The sequence below is a fragment of the Castor canadensis genome, chromosome 11 (assembly GCF_047511655.1).
Source record: "Castor canadensis chromosome 11, mCasCan1.hap1v2, whole genome shotgun sequence".
In the NCBI taxonomy this organism is placed as follows: Eukaryota; Metazoa; Chordata; class Mammalia; order Rodentia; family Castoridae; genus Castor; species Castor canadensis.
In genome coordinates this window covers 85,699,105-85,715,200 of record NC_133396.1, presented here as the reverse complement: position 1 = coordinate 85,715,200, position 16,096 = coordinate 85,699,105, and the positions used below count along the sequence as shown (strand labels likewise).

The window sequence follows — 16,096 nt, the reverse complement described above, 5'->3', positions numbered from 1 at the left end:
TTTTAGTGTACTAATTTGCCCACCTCTCTTTGTAGCCATGTACCTGAAGTTTTATTTCATGTACATGGAGACACAGGGAAGTGGTGCCTATCAGCAGTACACATCCTGGCTTCACCACATCCTTTTTCTAATTTAAAAATATGTCTAGGTATAGGTATTATTTTATTTATTTTGCCTATAAAAGAGAATGACTGGTCATTGCAATGTGAGATCTTTTCTGAAATCAAGTAGTTTCAGTATCTTTCCTGAGTTAATGTGATTCTAATTATTTGGGACATTTTTCAAAAGCATTTCTAATTGTCTACCAAAGTTTTTGTCTCCTATCATAAAAATTCATAGTCTTTCTATTTTTTCCCTTACTCCCTCTGCACTTTTGAAAAGCTTCCCAAGTTTCTCTTGCCAATTATGACTCACTTTCTTCTCAGCATCAATTCTGTTCCCAAGTGCCTCTGATGTAAAATCAAATTCTTCCACGAGAGGATCTGATTTACACGCACTAGACTTATATCTCCCACCCTTACAATTTTTATGCTATGTCTTTTCATGACCACATTAATCATCTAAACTAGTATTGAGGAATATCTAATAACTGTGAATGACACCAACACTAATGCTATCACCTTGCTAAGTCAATTATCACACTTGGTAGCTAGTGAGGTGTAGCCTGAAAACATGCTTAAGCTATGAGAATCTCATTCACATAAGCTCTAAAGTGAGGCTCTTATTGAACCAGAAAAGCAGAAGAGAACTAAATTATGGGCATCTCCTCTAAGGGGACCACTAAGAGAAATGCACTGCCTTTGGCTGGACCTGATCCTAAAGGTGAGCAGAAGGTACCTGTGGATGTACCTTATTGCTAAAGACACAGTTTGAGGGAATGGAACAAGAGCTGGATTACAGCCTTTCAGAAAGATAGAAAGGGAGAGGGAAAGAAGGGAAGGAGGGAGGGAGGAGGTAAAGAAGAAAGGAAGAAAGAAAATAAAGAAATTCAATTATAATAAAATTAAAATTTTGATCCTAGTTTATAGTGGAACTCTTCTCAGAGATAGCTGTATTATAAACAGGGAGAAATTGTCAATCTACTAAGTTCAAGGGATGAAATCCCTCTTGAAAGTACTGAATCTAATTAGTATTTTCATCCCTCATACCTAACAAAGTACAGAGTATAGAACAGACAGTCAAAACATGTTTCCTGAATGAGAAAGCCCATGTTGAATGTGCCAGCAAGAGAGCTGGGGAGTAAATGCAGCAATGCCTACTCAATACTCCTGAGCCTCTTCAGTGGAGCTCCCCATGCCCATTCCTCCCAGACAGTTGATGTATCTTTGTGTTCTATTCAAATGGCCCACACTTTCATTAGCACTTATAGCTACCTCAATATTTGCCTGTATGTATGTCCTCATTAGTTTGTGAGATTTTATCTCTGTATCCCCAGCACCTAGCCACTAAAAGTAGAAACTTATTAATCACTTTTTAAAATAAATTTTTATTAGGATATATTCCTTATGTGGGGGATTCATAGTGATAATTCTGATTAGACTTATATTGTACATTAGTTACACTGCCCCCGTCTCTTCCCCTCAGCCCCTCCCCACCTCATTTAAAGCAATTGCAAGAGGTTTCTTTGTTCTGTTTCATATAGGTGTATGAAGTCCACCAACCACATACTATCACTTTAATCTCCTTCATTCACCCTCCTCCTTTGATGTTCAAAGGAGTGTCTCAAGGTATTCCCATTGTGGATATACTTTACTTGGTCCATTCAACCCCTTCCATTACTTTCCCTTACCCCTTACCTCCCACCCCCATTCTTCAATAGCTTTTTATACATATCCTTATATCATCTGCCTTCACATCTTATGTTATGCAATATTACTGATGCTCTATCATTCTCTTTTCCTTTCTCTCTTTCAAAAGAGTAGTTACACTATTACAAACATGTTTTATATGTGAGTTTATGATCATGCTTATTTTTATGTATATATTTATCTTTTGGGTCTATCTTCCACATATGAGAGAAAAGATGCAGCCTTTGTGTTTCTGAGCCTGGCTTACTTTATTTAACACGATGTCCTCTAGCTGCATCCATTTACCTTCAAACCATAAGTCATTATTCCTTATGGATGAGTAAAACTCCATTGAGTATATATATACCACATTTTCTTGATCCACTCATCAGTTGTAGAGCACCTGGATTGTTTCCACAGCTTGGCTATTGTGAATAGTGCTGTAATAAACATCGGTGTAGAGGTGTCTCTATTCTATCCAGTTTTACGTTCCTTTGGGTAGATGCCTAGGAGTGGTATCACTGGATCATATGGAAGTTCTATCTTTAACTTTTTGAGGAATCAAGATATTGCTTTCCATAGTGGTTGTCCTAATTTTCATTCCCACCAACAGTGTATAAGGGTTCCTGTAGTGCCACATCCTCGTCAGCATTTGTTGTTATCACTGGCCTTGCTATGGCCACTCTAACTGGGGTGAGATGAAATCTAAATGTTATTTTGATTTGCATCTCTTTTATGACCAGGGAAGTAGAACACTTCTTTATGTATTTAATAGCCATTTGTACCTATTCCTTTGAGACTTTCCTGTTAAATTCATGTGCCCATTTCTTCATTGGGGTGCTGATTCTTTGGGGGTTGAGGTTTTTTGAGTTCCCTGTGGATTCTGGGTATTAGTTTCTTATCAGATTAGTAACTGGCAAAGATTTTATTCCATTCTGTGGGCTGTCTCGTAAGTCTGGTGATTGTTTCCTTTGCTGTGCAGAAGCTTCTTAGTTTGATGCAATCTCATTTATTCATCCTTTGTCTTAGATGCTGAACCCTTTGAGTTCTATTTATTTTTCCCTATACTTGTCTGTTCCTGTGTATTTCCTACTGCTTCCTGGAGCTGTTTCAAAGTTTCAGGTCTTATATTAAGATCTTTGTGGTCTACTTTGAGTTGATTTTGGTACAGAGTGAAAGAGAGGGATCTAGTTTCAGTCTTCTACATTTGGATATCCAGTTTTCCCAGCAGCATTTGTTGAAGAGTATGTCTTTTCTCCATCATGTGTTTTGAGCTCCTTTGTTGAAGGTCAGTTGGCTATAGATGCATGGGTTTATATCTGGATCTTCTATTCTGATCCATTGGTATTCCTGTCTGGTTTTGTTGTTATGGCTCTATAGTATAGTTTGAAGTCAGGTATTCTGATGCTTCCAGCATTGCACTGTTTGCTCAGAATTGCTTTGGCTATTTGAGGTCTTTTGTGTTTCCATATGTATTTCAAGACTGATTTTTCTATTTCTGTGCAGAATGTCATTGGAATTTTGATAGGGATTGTGTTGAACATATATATCTTTCTGGTAGTATGGCTATTTTCACAATGTTTATTCTACTGATCTACAAGCACGGAAGGTCTTTCCATCTTCTGATGACTTCTTTAATTTCTCTGTTCAGGGGTTCATTAAAAAGGTCTTTGGTTTCTTTTGTTAAATTTATTCCAAATTATTTATTGTTTTTGAAGCTATTGTAAATGAGATTGTTTCCCTGATTTCTTTCTCAGTCTGTTTGTTGTTGGTATATAGGAAGGCTACTGATTTCTATATATTAATTTTGTATCCTGCTACTTTGCTGAAAGAGTTTATGATTTCTAATAGTTTTTTGGTAGAGTTTTTAGGATGATGTCATCTGAAAATAGGGATAGCTTGAATTCTTCCTTCCCAATGTGAATTCCTTTTATTTCTTGCTCTTGTCTTATTGCTCTGGCTAGGACTTCCAAAACCATATTGAATAAGAGTGGAGAAAGTGGACATCCCTATCTCATTCCTGACTTTAACAGGAACGGTTTCAGTTGTTCTCCATTTATATGATGTTGCCTCCAGGCTTGTCATATATAGCCTTTATTATGTTGAAGAACATTCCTCTATTCCAAGTTTCTTCAGAGCTTTTATCACAAAAGGGTGTTGAATTTTGTCAAAGGCTTTTTCTGCATCTATTGAGAGGATCATGTGTTTTTTGTCCTTTTTCTGTTTATATGCTGTATTACATTTATGGATTTATGTATGTTGAGACATCTTTACATCCCTGGAATGAAACTGACTTGGTCATGGTGTATTATTATTTTTTTGATGTGTTGTTGAATTCTGTCTGCCAGTATTTTGTTAAGAATCTCTGTGTCTTTAACAAATTCACCAACATGTAAGAGAAGAAAAGGGAGGAGAGAGGAATGGAAGAAGGAAGGCAGGCACACAGGCAATTTGACCATGTAAGTTTGGAGTTAATGGACCTCTGAAAGTTGTGAAGTTTAGGACTACAGAAGCTGACTATGAGTACTTTCTTCTGAGCCCATGACAATGAAAATTAGAAGGCAATCCATTGTGCTCAATTGGGAAGCCATGATGGTTAGTTAGCTTTTCTTGTGTAACAAACCAAGTCCAAAATCAATAGCTTAAAACAATTGTAAGTACTTACTTAGCAGGCAAATTTTTGATTTGACTGATTTAGACTGGGCTTAACAGCATTGTTTGGCAAGTCTTAACTTAGGACCCCCACATATCTGTGACCAAGTGAGTGTCACTGACTTAAGTTGAGTTTGGCTGGGGGGAAGTGAGTATTCATATGCCTCTCAGTCTCATCCCAGGGCCATCAAGGTAGCCCTGCTTTCTCTTACCATGGTGATGGCAAAGGTACAAGTGTAACTCAATTGTACAAGCATTTTCAAGGCTCTGTTTAAGTTACATCTAATATCTCATTGACCAAAGAGGTAAAGCACTGAGACCACTGTGCAACCTACGTACTTACCTTAATCTAAGTGATTAACCTAATGAAGAGACTCTTCATCCCTGTGAAAGCAAACAATTATTTTAAAAGCACATCCCAGATGTGTGGCACAGAAATAAATACTTAATTTGGAGAAAAATACCTCTAAATCATTCTTAGAAATACAAATCACAAAGTTAAATTTCTTTTCCTAAAACCAGTGGTTAAGTGTTCAGATATGGTCAAAATCTGGGATGAGTCCAAGATTTTATACTACTTACATGCTAACAGGTTACCCTGCCACACTTTCATGAGTCCTGGCAAAATACATTGGATTCCTAAGTCAGAAACAATGGACATTTTATTGCTCACACCATTAGCCGTAGCCAGGGTCCCCTGAGTCCACTTTACAAAAGGCTATGCTTAAATGGCTGAATGACACCTAGCCTTCAGTGTGTTGCATTATGGGAGAAAAAAAACTGAGCTTAATAACCCCAGAACCTTAATAATAAGTGTGTCTGTCCTGCTATGAAAAGAGAGGTTGTCTCTACCTTCCAAGGCTGTTGGCTGAATAAATATCATGAAAAGTTTGTCAGGAATATTGGTAGTCAGTGCCTTTTCTTAGAAGACATATGGGAACATAAGAGATGTGTGGAGGATCATATTCCAACAATATGAAATCATCTTCACTTCTCAGTGCTGGGCTTAGCTAGAGCCATGATACACACAGGGTTTAGTTTAAAATTTGGGTACCAAAACTACCTGTGGATTCAGAGAATCACGCAAAGACTAGTGTAGAGCAAATACTAACCAACTTCCATGCTATGATCTCTGCTCACTAGCCATGTTTAAGTCCAAACTGTGTCACTGATTGGCTTACCTTTGAGTCTCAGTTACCCCATTTATAAAATAAGGAGCAGAGTCTGTAGTAATCTCCCAGATCTTCTTTCCCAACTGAGACTACCTGTGAGTGCTAGATAGTAATCCTCTCTGGAAAATTGTCCTCAGCCAATCAGAAGCTAAGCCATGCACATCCCTAGTCTGTGGGCAACTGATGTGCTGAGCTCCTGTGGAGTCAAGGGGAGGACAACAACACTTAGTTCTTTCTCCTGCCCTATCCTACTACCTTCACTTCATTTCTCCTGAGAGCATCCCCTGCATAAATCATATGCATTCAAAGCCCTAACTCAGGCTCTGGTTTTAGGAAACCTAACTCAGGACAGGGAGAAATATCTTTCCTAGAGAGCTGTGATCAAACCTAACTGGATACAGTGCAGAGGAAAAAGGTCATAATAATTTTTCTACCATTTCTGACTTTAGTTCCCAAGATGGTGTTGTATCCAAACTGTCTTGGTCTATGTGACTGCTCTTCTCACCTAAGCTGACCTCTGGTCAACTGTTTTCACCATCCCTAAGAGTGCTTACAGGTTCATTCTGCTCCCATTATGTGCTGTGATAATCTAAATCAAAATTCTGGATCATTCAGAGGAGTCATATAGCCACCAAAAAGAGCCTTTTGACCTGCATGCATGTGTGTATGTATATGATAGAGAGAGAGGATATGAGTGAGAGAGAGAGAGAGAAAAGGAGACAGAGAGAGAGAGAGACTGAAATATTTTTTTTCAATGTTGTTTTAATTTTTTTTGATTTATAATAGATTAATAATGTGAGGGGTATTCACTGTGATAATTTGATACATGTACACAGTGTACTATGAATTTTGTTCCCCCCAGATAGTCCACCATATTCATTTATGTCCCATTATTATTATTATTAACATCATCATTTTAGGTCCAAGTCCTATAAATGAATGAGAACATGAGATATTTGGACTTTTGAGCTTGACTTATCTTAGTCAGCATAATGATCTCCAGTTCCATTCATTTTCTGGCAAATGACATACTTTTATTTTTCTTTGTGACTAATATTCCATGGTGTGTATATATATATACACACACACACATATATATATATATATATACACACATATATATATATATAATATTTTCTTTATATATTCATCAGTTGTTGGGCACCTCAGCTGATTCACAGTTTGGTTATTGTGGAGAGAGCTGCAGTAAACATGGTTATAGGTGTCTCACTTGTACATTGACTTATACTTCTTTGGATATATGCCAGACAGTGTTACGGCAGGGTCATAAGGTAGGTTTATTTTTAGTTTTCTTATGGACCTTCATCCTGATTTCCATAGTGGTTGCACTAGTTTACATTCCCACCAACAGTGTGTGAGGGTTTTTTTTTCACACATCCTTGCCAGAACTTGTTATTTGTTTTCATGATGGCCAATCTGACTGGGATGGGATAGAATCTTAGTGCAGTTTTGACTTGTATTTTTTTTATGGATAAGGATGTTGAACATTAGCCATTTGTACTTTTCCTTCTGAGAACTGTCTATTTAATTCATTTCCTCTTTTATTAATTGGATGATTCGTTCTTCTACTGTTTAGTTTTTGAGCTATTTGTGTATTCTAGATATTAATCCCTCATCTGTTCAATAGCTAGAGAATATTTTCTTCCATTCTGAGAGTTGTCTTTTGATTGTTATAACTATCTTTTTTGATATGCAGAAACTTTTAAAGTTGATGCAGTCTCACTTGTCAATTCTTAACCTCATTTCCTAGACAATTGGAGTCCTATTCAGAAAATAATTACCTATACCTATGTCTTTCATAGTTTCCTCATTTTTTCTGTAGTAGTTTCAGTGTTTCAGATCTTACATTAAGATCTTGGATCAATTTTAAGTTGATTTTCATACAGGGTGAGAGATAAGGGTCTAGTTTCAGTCTTCTGCATGTAGATGACCAGTTTTTCTAGCACATACTCTTCCATGGTGATGAGTATAACACAAAGTAAAAAACAGTTTCTCAGGCCTTATGTGCCTGGGAATAATGTCAAGAAAAAGTTATTTATTGGGACTGCTGTTAGCTTTCAGATCACTGAAGTTACCTGCTGCGACTCCAACTTACAAAATAATGTATGCAGATACATACCAACAATGCCTCTGGCAATGCCAATGCCTGAAAAGCTTCCTGCCATTTTCACTTGTACATATGCTACTGTAATGCTAGGCTGTTGTTTTAAATTTATCAGCTTGCACTTTGGTTGCAAAGAGTCAGCCATTTCTTAACCTTTGCAGTTGACTGCTTGGGCATACAAACAAAATCAGACACTTACAACTTTGAGTCATTTTATAATTCTTTACTTTCTGATTCCAGCAGCCCTCTAAACTTTGAAATGAATTCCTAAGTCTTTCCTTTTGAATTCATATGTTTGTCCCCAGAACTTCTGACTACCACATTTCTATGAGATTGCTTTTTGCCCTCCTCTGCCTACTTCCAGTCAGCTACTGGAAGTTCAATCAGCCCACTGGGCTCAGGTCTTACTTCTTTTTCCCCTTGACCTTTTTGCCATCTAAATAAAGAATATTCTGGACACAATGTACTGTATACTTCAATATGATACTCTGATTGGCAGTATTTGTTATTAGTACAGGAACCATGTCCCCAAAGTCAAACTAGCCAGAAGTGAGTTACAAAAGTCCAGCTTACATCAGCAATCCCAACCTGCTCCTATATCCCCACCTTGCAGGCAGAGCTGTGTCTAATCTTAACTAGTGAAAGAAAGCAGAGAAATGGTATAAATATCTAGATAATCTGAGCTAGGCTCATCTCTCATAGGTAAGCATCTATATCGCAGAGGGTCTCAAATCGAGCACAAATAAAATAGCATAAAAATTGGCATGGAATCATATCCTATGCATCCTAATATATTTGGGAAGCACGTGTGGCTTCTCCATAGAAACCTATTTTTTAAAAAGTGTAGAAGCTAATCCCCAGAATGCAAATGCTTCTACTTGGAATGTTGTTTGATTCATCGACTCATCATCTGCAAATTGGGAGAGCTGCTGGCATTAATTTTTTTCAGAAGAGATTTGTGAGCAACTGGTGCTCAGAGTCATCTTATTTCCCAGGGTCTCAAAGGGAATCAGAGATGTGGTGAAAAGACAGGCACAGATGCTGCTTGAGAGCATCCCTTGTAGAATACCTGAATCCCTCAGAACACCAAGACACAGTTGTTTGCTGCTCTGAATTATGTTTCTTGAAAATCTAAAAACATTTACTCTTTTGTCAGACCTTAGAAAATCAAATTTTGAAAGCTCATCCTCCTTCCCATGACCATTCTATAAACTATTCCCAACAACTCACAAGCAGTCATGCACAAATAGATGTATAGACTGTTCTGTGGAAGCCAACATAGTGACAAAGATTTCAGACTACACTTTGGGTCAACAAGGAACTAAATTAAGAGTAAAACAAGCTGCCTCCACATCTCATAACAAGGCATGGAACTGTCACTTGGTGAAGCCACCTCAGAGGCATCAACATGCAGTAAAAGGGCTTTTCTTTAGTATCATTTTCTTTTGGTGTGTGAGCATAGCTAATACCCAAATTAAAACATGTATTTATATCATCACAAAAAGACATTTGTCTACATTTTCCTGACAAGTAAAATGAATTATGAGGTGTGATGAGATGGTGATAATGGAAGGTATGCATTTATGAAGTCTAGAAAACAGAATAAGAACGTCCAGAGTGTTTGCCCACCACTGTCCAAAAGAGAAAGACATTGTAAATGTCAAACAATTGCAACCTGAGGTCTGTGCTCTAGCATGGAACAAGAGCAGTGTGTGTGCTTTCTCTAGGTATGTGAGTGAATGTGTGTGTGTGTGTGTGTGTGTGTGTGTGTGTGTGTTTACATACATGTGTTGATTACTTTCAAATCAACCTTCTAGACCAATGCTGGACATTGCCACTTGAATATACCATAGACACCTCACAATTCATCAATCTAAAACTGACCTCAGTATCTTTTCCTCAATGATCATAACCTGGAGTTCCTTGTGCCTCAACCACAACAGCCAGTCAGTGAAACTATCAATTCTTCCCATCATGAGGTTCAAATTCATTCCTCTCTATCTCCTGTACTGCTACCTGGTTCATGCCACAATCTACTACTGCATCAGTTACCTAAATAATCCACTGAATAGTCTCCCATCCTAAAGCTTTGTTTTCATTAATTCATTTTCTTCAAACTTCTCCCACCATCACCCAAATAACCATTATAATCACAAATACAATGATGCTTTTGTCCTACAATCATTCCTTGTTGCCTTCAGGCTCATACCCAAATTGTCCTTTGTTGTGACCATCCTGTCTCACATCTTACCACCCCTCCCTTTGCACACTAAGTTCTACCATACCACAAAACTTGGGCTTCCTTGGGAAAGTTATTCTTATCTCACTATCTTCCCTGAAGATCTCCTTCCTCTTCTGTCTTATCTAAGTGGATCCAACTCATCTATCAAGACTCCACTCAAACCCAGGCTCTGGTGTCTCACACCTGTAATCCTAGCTACTCAGGAAGCAGTGATCAGGAGGCTAGTGTTTCAAAGCCAACCCCAAGCAAATAGTTCATGAGAGCCTATCCTGAAAATACTGTGCACAAAAAAGGGCTGGCGGAGTGGCTCAAGCAGTAAAAGTGCCTGCCTACCTAGCAAGCATGAGGTCCTGAGTTCAAACCCCAGTTCTGTACCCAAAAAAGACTCCACTCAGTCATCACCTGATTTCAGATATCTACCTATAACATTCATTAGCACCATATATCACGTATTAAAAATGCTTTCCCTCACAAAGCTAAGCTCTTGAAGACAAGTAACATGTCTTACTTGTGTGGTACATAATAACAGCTCAGTGGGAAAACACTCAATTTAAAAAGTCTGGTCCATTTTCTCTTTTTGGTCTTTTACAGAGTATGTGACATTTCTTGTAAAACTTTTAAAATCCTTTTTCTTCTCAGCTCTTTGCACAACTTTAGATTACTAGTTCTGTACTCTCTTACCTTAGAGTGGGAAGACATCTAGACTAAAGGAACAAGTATCTCTAATGTTAGTAGCACATATTTTTCATTACAAAAAAGAGCTGAAATCTGAGTTATCCATTAAACTATGTATAATCACTCATCATACATCAATCAGGAATTGCTTTCCCTGAGATAAACTGAAGAAGGTGAGGGGATAAAATGTCAAAGGAGAAGACATGCCATGAACCATGACACCTGTAGCCACACAGGTCATGTGGCCCTACTGGGACATCTTATTGGCCTGAGGAAATTTAAGAGACCGGTATTGTCACAAAGGATGTGACAATAGCACAAGCTCTGCTGATATCAAGATATGAGGGAAACAGTGACTGCAGGAAATGGGATCCACAGAGCCTTTTGCCTTTACCTCTGTGGAAGCTGTTCAAATTTATATTTGATCTCCTACTGACACAAATAGGATCTCAAAGTTAACACCATCCATTCTTCTCACAGATATTCAGTCAATGGGAATCTATCAGATACAAAGGAAGTCATCTGCTTTTTCTACATTCACACACCTATTCTTAAGAAATCTTAAGGGTCCTCTTGGCACTTGGCCCATTCTGCCCATGGCAAAAAAAGCAGGGATAACTTTTCCAGATCTGATCCCTTGCACTTGGAGAAAGTATAGAAAATGAATCACTAAAATAATAAAAACACAAACTTATTTGAGTCAAAAAAGGATATCTTCAATCGCAGAAAATTATCTCACCCACCAATGCCAGAGGCTGTGAACATGTATAGATGAGAGGCTGTTTCCAACTCTAATTCTCAGAGAAGGCTTTAAAAAGCCCTGACATTGAAGATTATGAAGTATTAGAATTATTTGTTCAAAATGAAGACTATAATCTTATTCTGAAACACTATAACAACAGATAGGAGATAGTGCAGTCAGGAAGTCAACTGTTGACCTACCCAAAGGCAGAGGACTCTATGGGTTTAGTTTCTCATTCATTTAGTCCTATGATTCTATAAATCCTCCTAATAAAAAATTGTTAGACACACCAATGATTTATATTTACTTTTTCCCTCTCAGTTAGAAAATCACTGTCAGGGTGCATATCTGGGGGCTAAGTTTTCAGGAGGAATTAGGCCTTTATCTGTATCAGTACTCAGTAGCCATCTTCTGGCACTTGACTAATGACTGCAAGTAAGAACCTACAATAAATTCTAAATCAGGAAATCATGTCTGGATTGGCTGTTCTTCTAACATTTATTGGTTTGAGGACAGATTGGGCTATACAGTGAGAACTTGTTTCAAGAAAAAAGGTTTAGTAGCAAGGTTTTGGGAGCTCTCTTGAGTGTTTCTTGCTCAGCCTAGGTGCTATGTGAAAGTTGGACACCATCCAGGCCCACCCTGTTGTGTAGTACTTGAAGGTCTTTCCTTCAGAATGTCCAAGGAAGTACAATATGGAGAGGAGGAAGTGGAGACTTTTGCCTTTCAGGCAGAAATTGCCTAACTTGTGTCTTATCCTTATTTTTTTCTATTCTAACAAGGAAATTTTCCTTGGGGAGTTGATCTCTAGTGCCTGTGATGCTTTGGACAAGACTAACTATGAAAGCCTGACAGACCTTTCCAAGTTGGACTCTGGTAAAGATCTGGGGTAAATTGACATCATCTCAAACCCTTAGGAACATATTCTGATTTTAGGAGGAACAGGCATTGGCATGACCAAGGCTAACCTCATAAATAATTTGGGAGCCATCACCAAGTCTACTACTAAACCACTGATAGAGCTCTTCAGACTCCATGTGCAAACATCTCCATGATTTTGCAATTTGGTGTCAGATTTTATTCTGCCTATCTTGTGGCAGAGAAAGTGGTTGTGATCACAAAGCACAATGATGATGGACAGTATGCCTAAGAGTCTTCTGATGTATCTAGGAGATACATCGCTGTACATACATACCACAGGGAGACCATTTGACTGGGGTACCAAAGTGATCCTCCACTCTCTGATCCTCAAAGAAATCAGACAGACTACTTAAAGGAGAGATGGGTCAAGGAAGTCATGAAGAAGCACTCACAGTTCATAGGCTATCCCATCATCCTCTATTTGGAAAAGGAATGAAAGAAGATCTGTGATGACAAGACAGAGGAAGAGAAATGTGAGAAATTAAAGGAAGAAAAGAATTATAGGGACACTAAGATTGAAAATGTGGGCTCAGATGTGGAAGATGACAGTGACAAAGATAAGAAAAAGAAAGCCAAGAAGATGAAGAAGAAGCATATTGATCAGGAAGAACTGAATAAGGCCAAACCTATTTGGACCAGAAACCCTAATGACATCACTGAGGAGGAGTATGGAGAATTCTACAATAGCCTCACCAATGCCTGTGAAACACTTCAATGTTGAAGTTCAGTTGGAATTCAGGGTGTTGCTTTTAATCCCTCACTGGGCTCCCTCTGACTTTTTTGAGAACAAGAAGAGCAAATCATCAAACTCTATCTCTGTCATGTGTTAATCATGGATAGAAGTGATGACTTGATAGTTGAATATCTCAGCTTTATGGTGTGATCAGAAAAATGCTCCAGCAGAGCAAATTCTTGAAAGTTATCTGCAAAAACATTGTGAAGAAGTACCTTGAGCTCTTTTCTGAGTTGGCAGAAGACAAAGAGAGCTAGGAGAAATTCTGTGAGGCATTCTCTAAGAAGCTAAAGCTTGGAATCCACGATGATTCCACTAATTGGCATTACCTTTTTGAGCTACTGTGCTGCCACACCTCTCAGTGTAGAGATGAGATGACTTTTCTGTCACAATGTCTCTCACAAGAAGACTCAGAAATCTATCTAGGTTACTCATAAGAGCAAAGAGCAGGTGGCCAACTTAAACCTGGTGGAGCATGTATGGAAGCCAGGCTGAAGTGGTATACATGATAGAGCCTAGTGACAAATAGTGTGTGCAGCAGCTCAGGGAGTTCAGTGGGAGCAGCCTGTTCTCCATGACCAAGGAGAGCATGGAAGTGCACAAGGATGAAGAGGAAAAGAAGGTAGAGGAGAGCAGGGCCAAACTAGAGAACCTCTGCAAGCTCCTGAAAGAAATCTTAGATATGAAGGTTGAGACGGTAACAATACCCAATAAGCTTGTGTCTTCCCCCGTTGCATTGTGATTGCCATGTATGACAGGATAGTCAACATGGAGTGGATCATGAAGGCCCAGGTACTTTGAGACAACTCTACAATAAGATACAGATGGAGAAAAACACTTGGAGATCAACACAGAGCACCCTATGTGGACACACTAAAGCAGAAGGTGGAGACAGATTAAACTGACAAGGTTGTCAAGGGCCTGGTGTTGCTGCTGCTAGAAACCATGCTTCTGTCTTTTAGATTTTCCCCTAAAGATCCCCAGACCCACTCCAACAACAGCTACTGCATGATCAAGAATGTTAGCATTGATGAAGATGAAGTGACAGCAGAAGAAATCAGTGCTGCTATTCCTGATGTGATCTCCCCCCACACACTTGAGGGTAATGAGGAAGCTTCTCTGATCGAAGAGGTATATTAGGGGTTCCCACTGGGAAACCTATGCCCTTTATATAGTGACCCCATCATGATTCAGTAACATGGTTGTCCATGCCCCACCTGGCTCCCTCTGCTGGTATCTAGTGTTTCTCCTGTCCTTGTGTCCAAGGCAGGAAACAAAGGCCTCAAGCCCTTCATGTGACAACAGTGTTGAATGTTGTGTACTGTTTTGTTCGGAAAGTAAAGTATGTAAAATAAAAAGATACAGTTTTATACAAAAAAGGAAGTAAGATTTTAGAAGGCAGAAAGAACCAAATACAGAGGACAATAGGAAAAAACAATAAAAACTGCCCAAACTTATAGTTGGAGAAAGGAAAATGCCAGCCTTTTCTACTCTTGGGAGAAAGCAAAGAAGAAAGGTTTCAGAGAGAGTTCTATCAAGTGAAAGTCTGTCACTTTCATTTTAAAGCTTTATGAGGGAGAATAAACAACAAAAATGAAATTCTTAGGATGGGAACAAAGAGCTCACTAAATTTTAAGATGTGTTAACAGACATTTGACCATGATTAGTCGAGTTCTATGAAATGTGAAATCATTAATATATTCTGTACTCAGCATTGTACGTTTAATATTGCATACATTTATTTGGATACACTTACATCTGTTCAGTAATTACTGGCAATGAGGCAAAGTATCACCAGAAAAATATCCTGCTGTTCTGAGCATGTATTACTTTAAAAACATAAATTAGAGGTTAAAATATATGTATCTGACAAATGCATATGAAATAGTACATTTAATTGGTAGGGGGGTGATTTGTTTTAATAAATCCTTGGGTTTGTTATAAATCTCTACTTCGAGATTTTAAAGAACTTTCATGATTTTTTTTTGTTATTTGCCACAGAACCAAAGTTAGGAAAAGGAAGGAATGAACTCACTCCATTTTTTTAGGTGAGAAAACAGATGGTGATCTGAACTCATTGGCCCCACTTCTGCATCCATAAGATGGGGATTTTGAAGAGAAGTGGCTGGGAAGATGAAGAGGAAAGGACAATTCTATTCCTAGGCAACCTGTTCTGGCACTTTCACCCCTTTTCATATACTTAGAGCCCAGTCCTAGGAGAATCAAGGATTCAGATGTCCTGGAAAAATTCCTAGCCAGTCCAGAAACCATGACTCTACTTTAGATACCTATGGTAGAACTTTCCTGCTTCCAAAGTCTGTGCTATTTAAAACCCCATCATTGGAATGGCTAAATACACTCTAGGAATGCAGTACTGTGGAAGACTATCTAGCAGTTATAAATAACAACAAAATCCAAGTGTACTGACATACAAATATCTCTGAAACATATTACTGGAGAAAAGCAAGCTGCAGTATGATATATACATTATGACATTTTTAATGTTGAAAACACAATACTATGTCTTTCTGCACATAACTAGTTTATTGAAAAATCTGATTCATTAGGATACAAATATAGAATTGATTTTTTTCAGTCACTACCTTTAACTAGTTTAATTTTCCATTCCAAGCTCTTAATGATATTAAGGGAAGATCCCATCACTTTCTGACAATTCTCACACATTAAACACTCCAGGCTAGTCCTATCCATCTATCGCAGTTTAAATAATCAATCTCATATCTTTCCTTCTCAGCTAGGTTAGCCTGGTACTAGCTTGAGGAACTTGGTGTGAGGAGGGAGGTTTTGCTAAAGTAGGGACGTGGAATTAGAGCCTGTGTTTTTGGGGTTCTTGCTTGACTGACATTATTTGGCCTCTGGAGCCACAAAGTTGGCAGTCACCTTTCTTTGGAAATGTGTATGAGGTCTTCCTGATCTAGATTAAAAAGCTCCGATTTGATTCCTTCTGATTCACCTCACCAGTGGTTCAAAATTCATTCTCTAGCAGACAGGGTCTCTGAAAGTCAGTCATATTGGTCAGGTAATAG

At 38.3% G+C, this 16,096-nt stretch overlaps 1 pseudogene; it reads left to right on the top strand.

Moving 5' to 3' along the window:
• The first annotated feature begins 12,071 nt into the window (after positions 1-12,071).
• Positions 12,072-14,189, top strand: LOC109679215 (heat shock protein HSP 90-beta pseudogene; annotated as a pseudogene).
• The last annotated feature ends 1,907 nt before the right edge of the window (positions 14,190-16,096 follow it).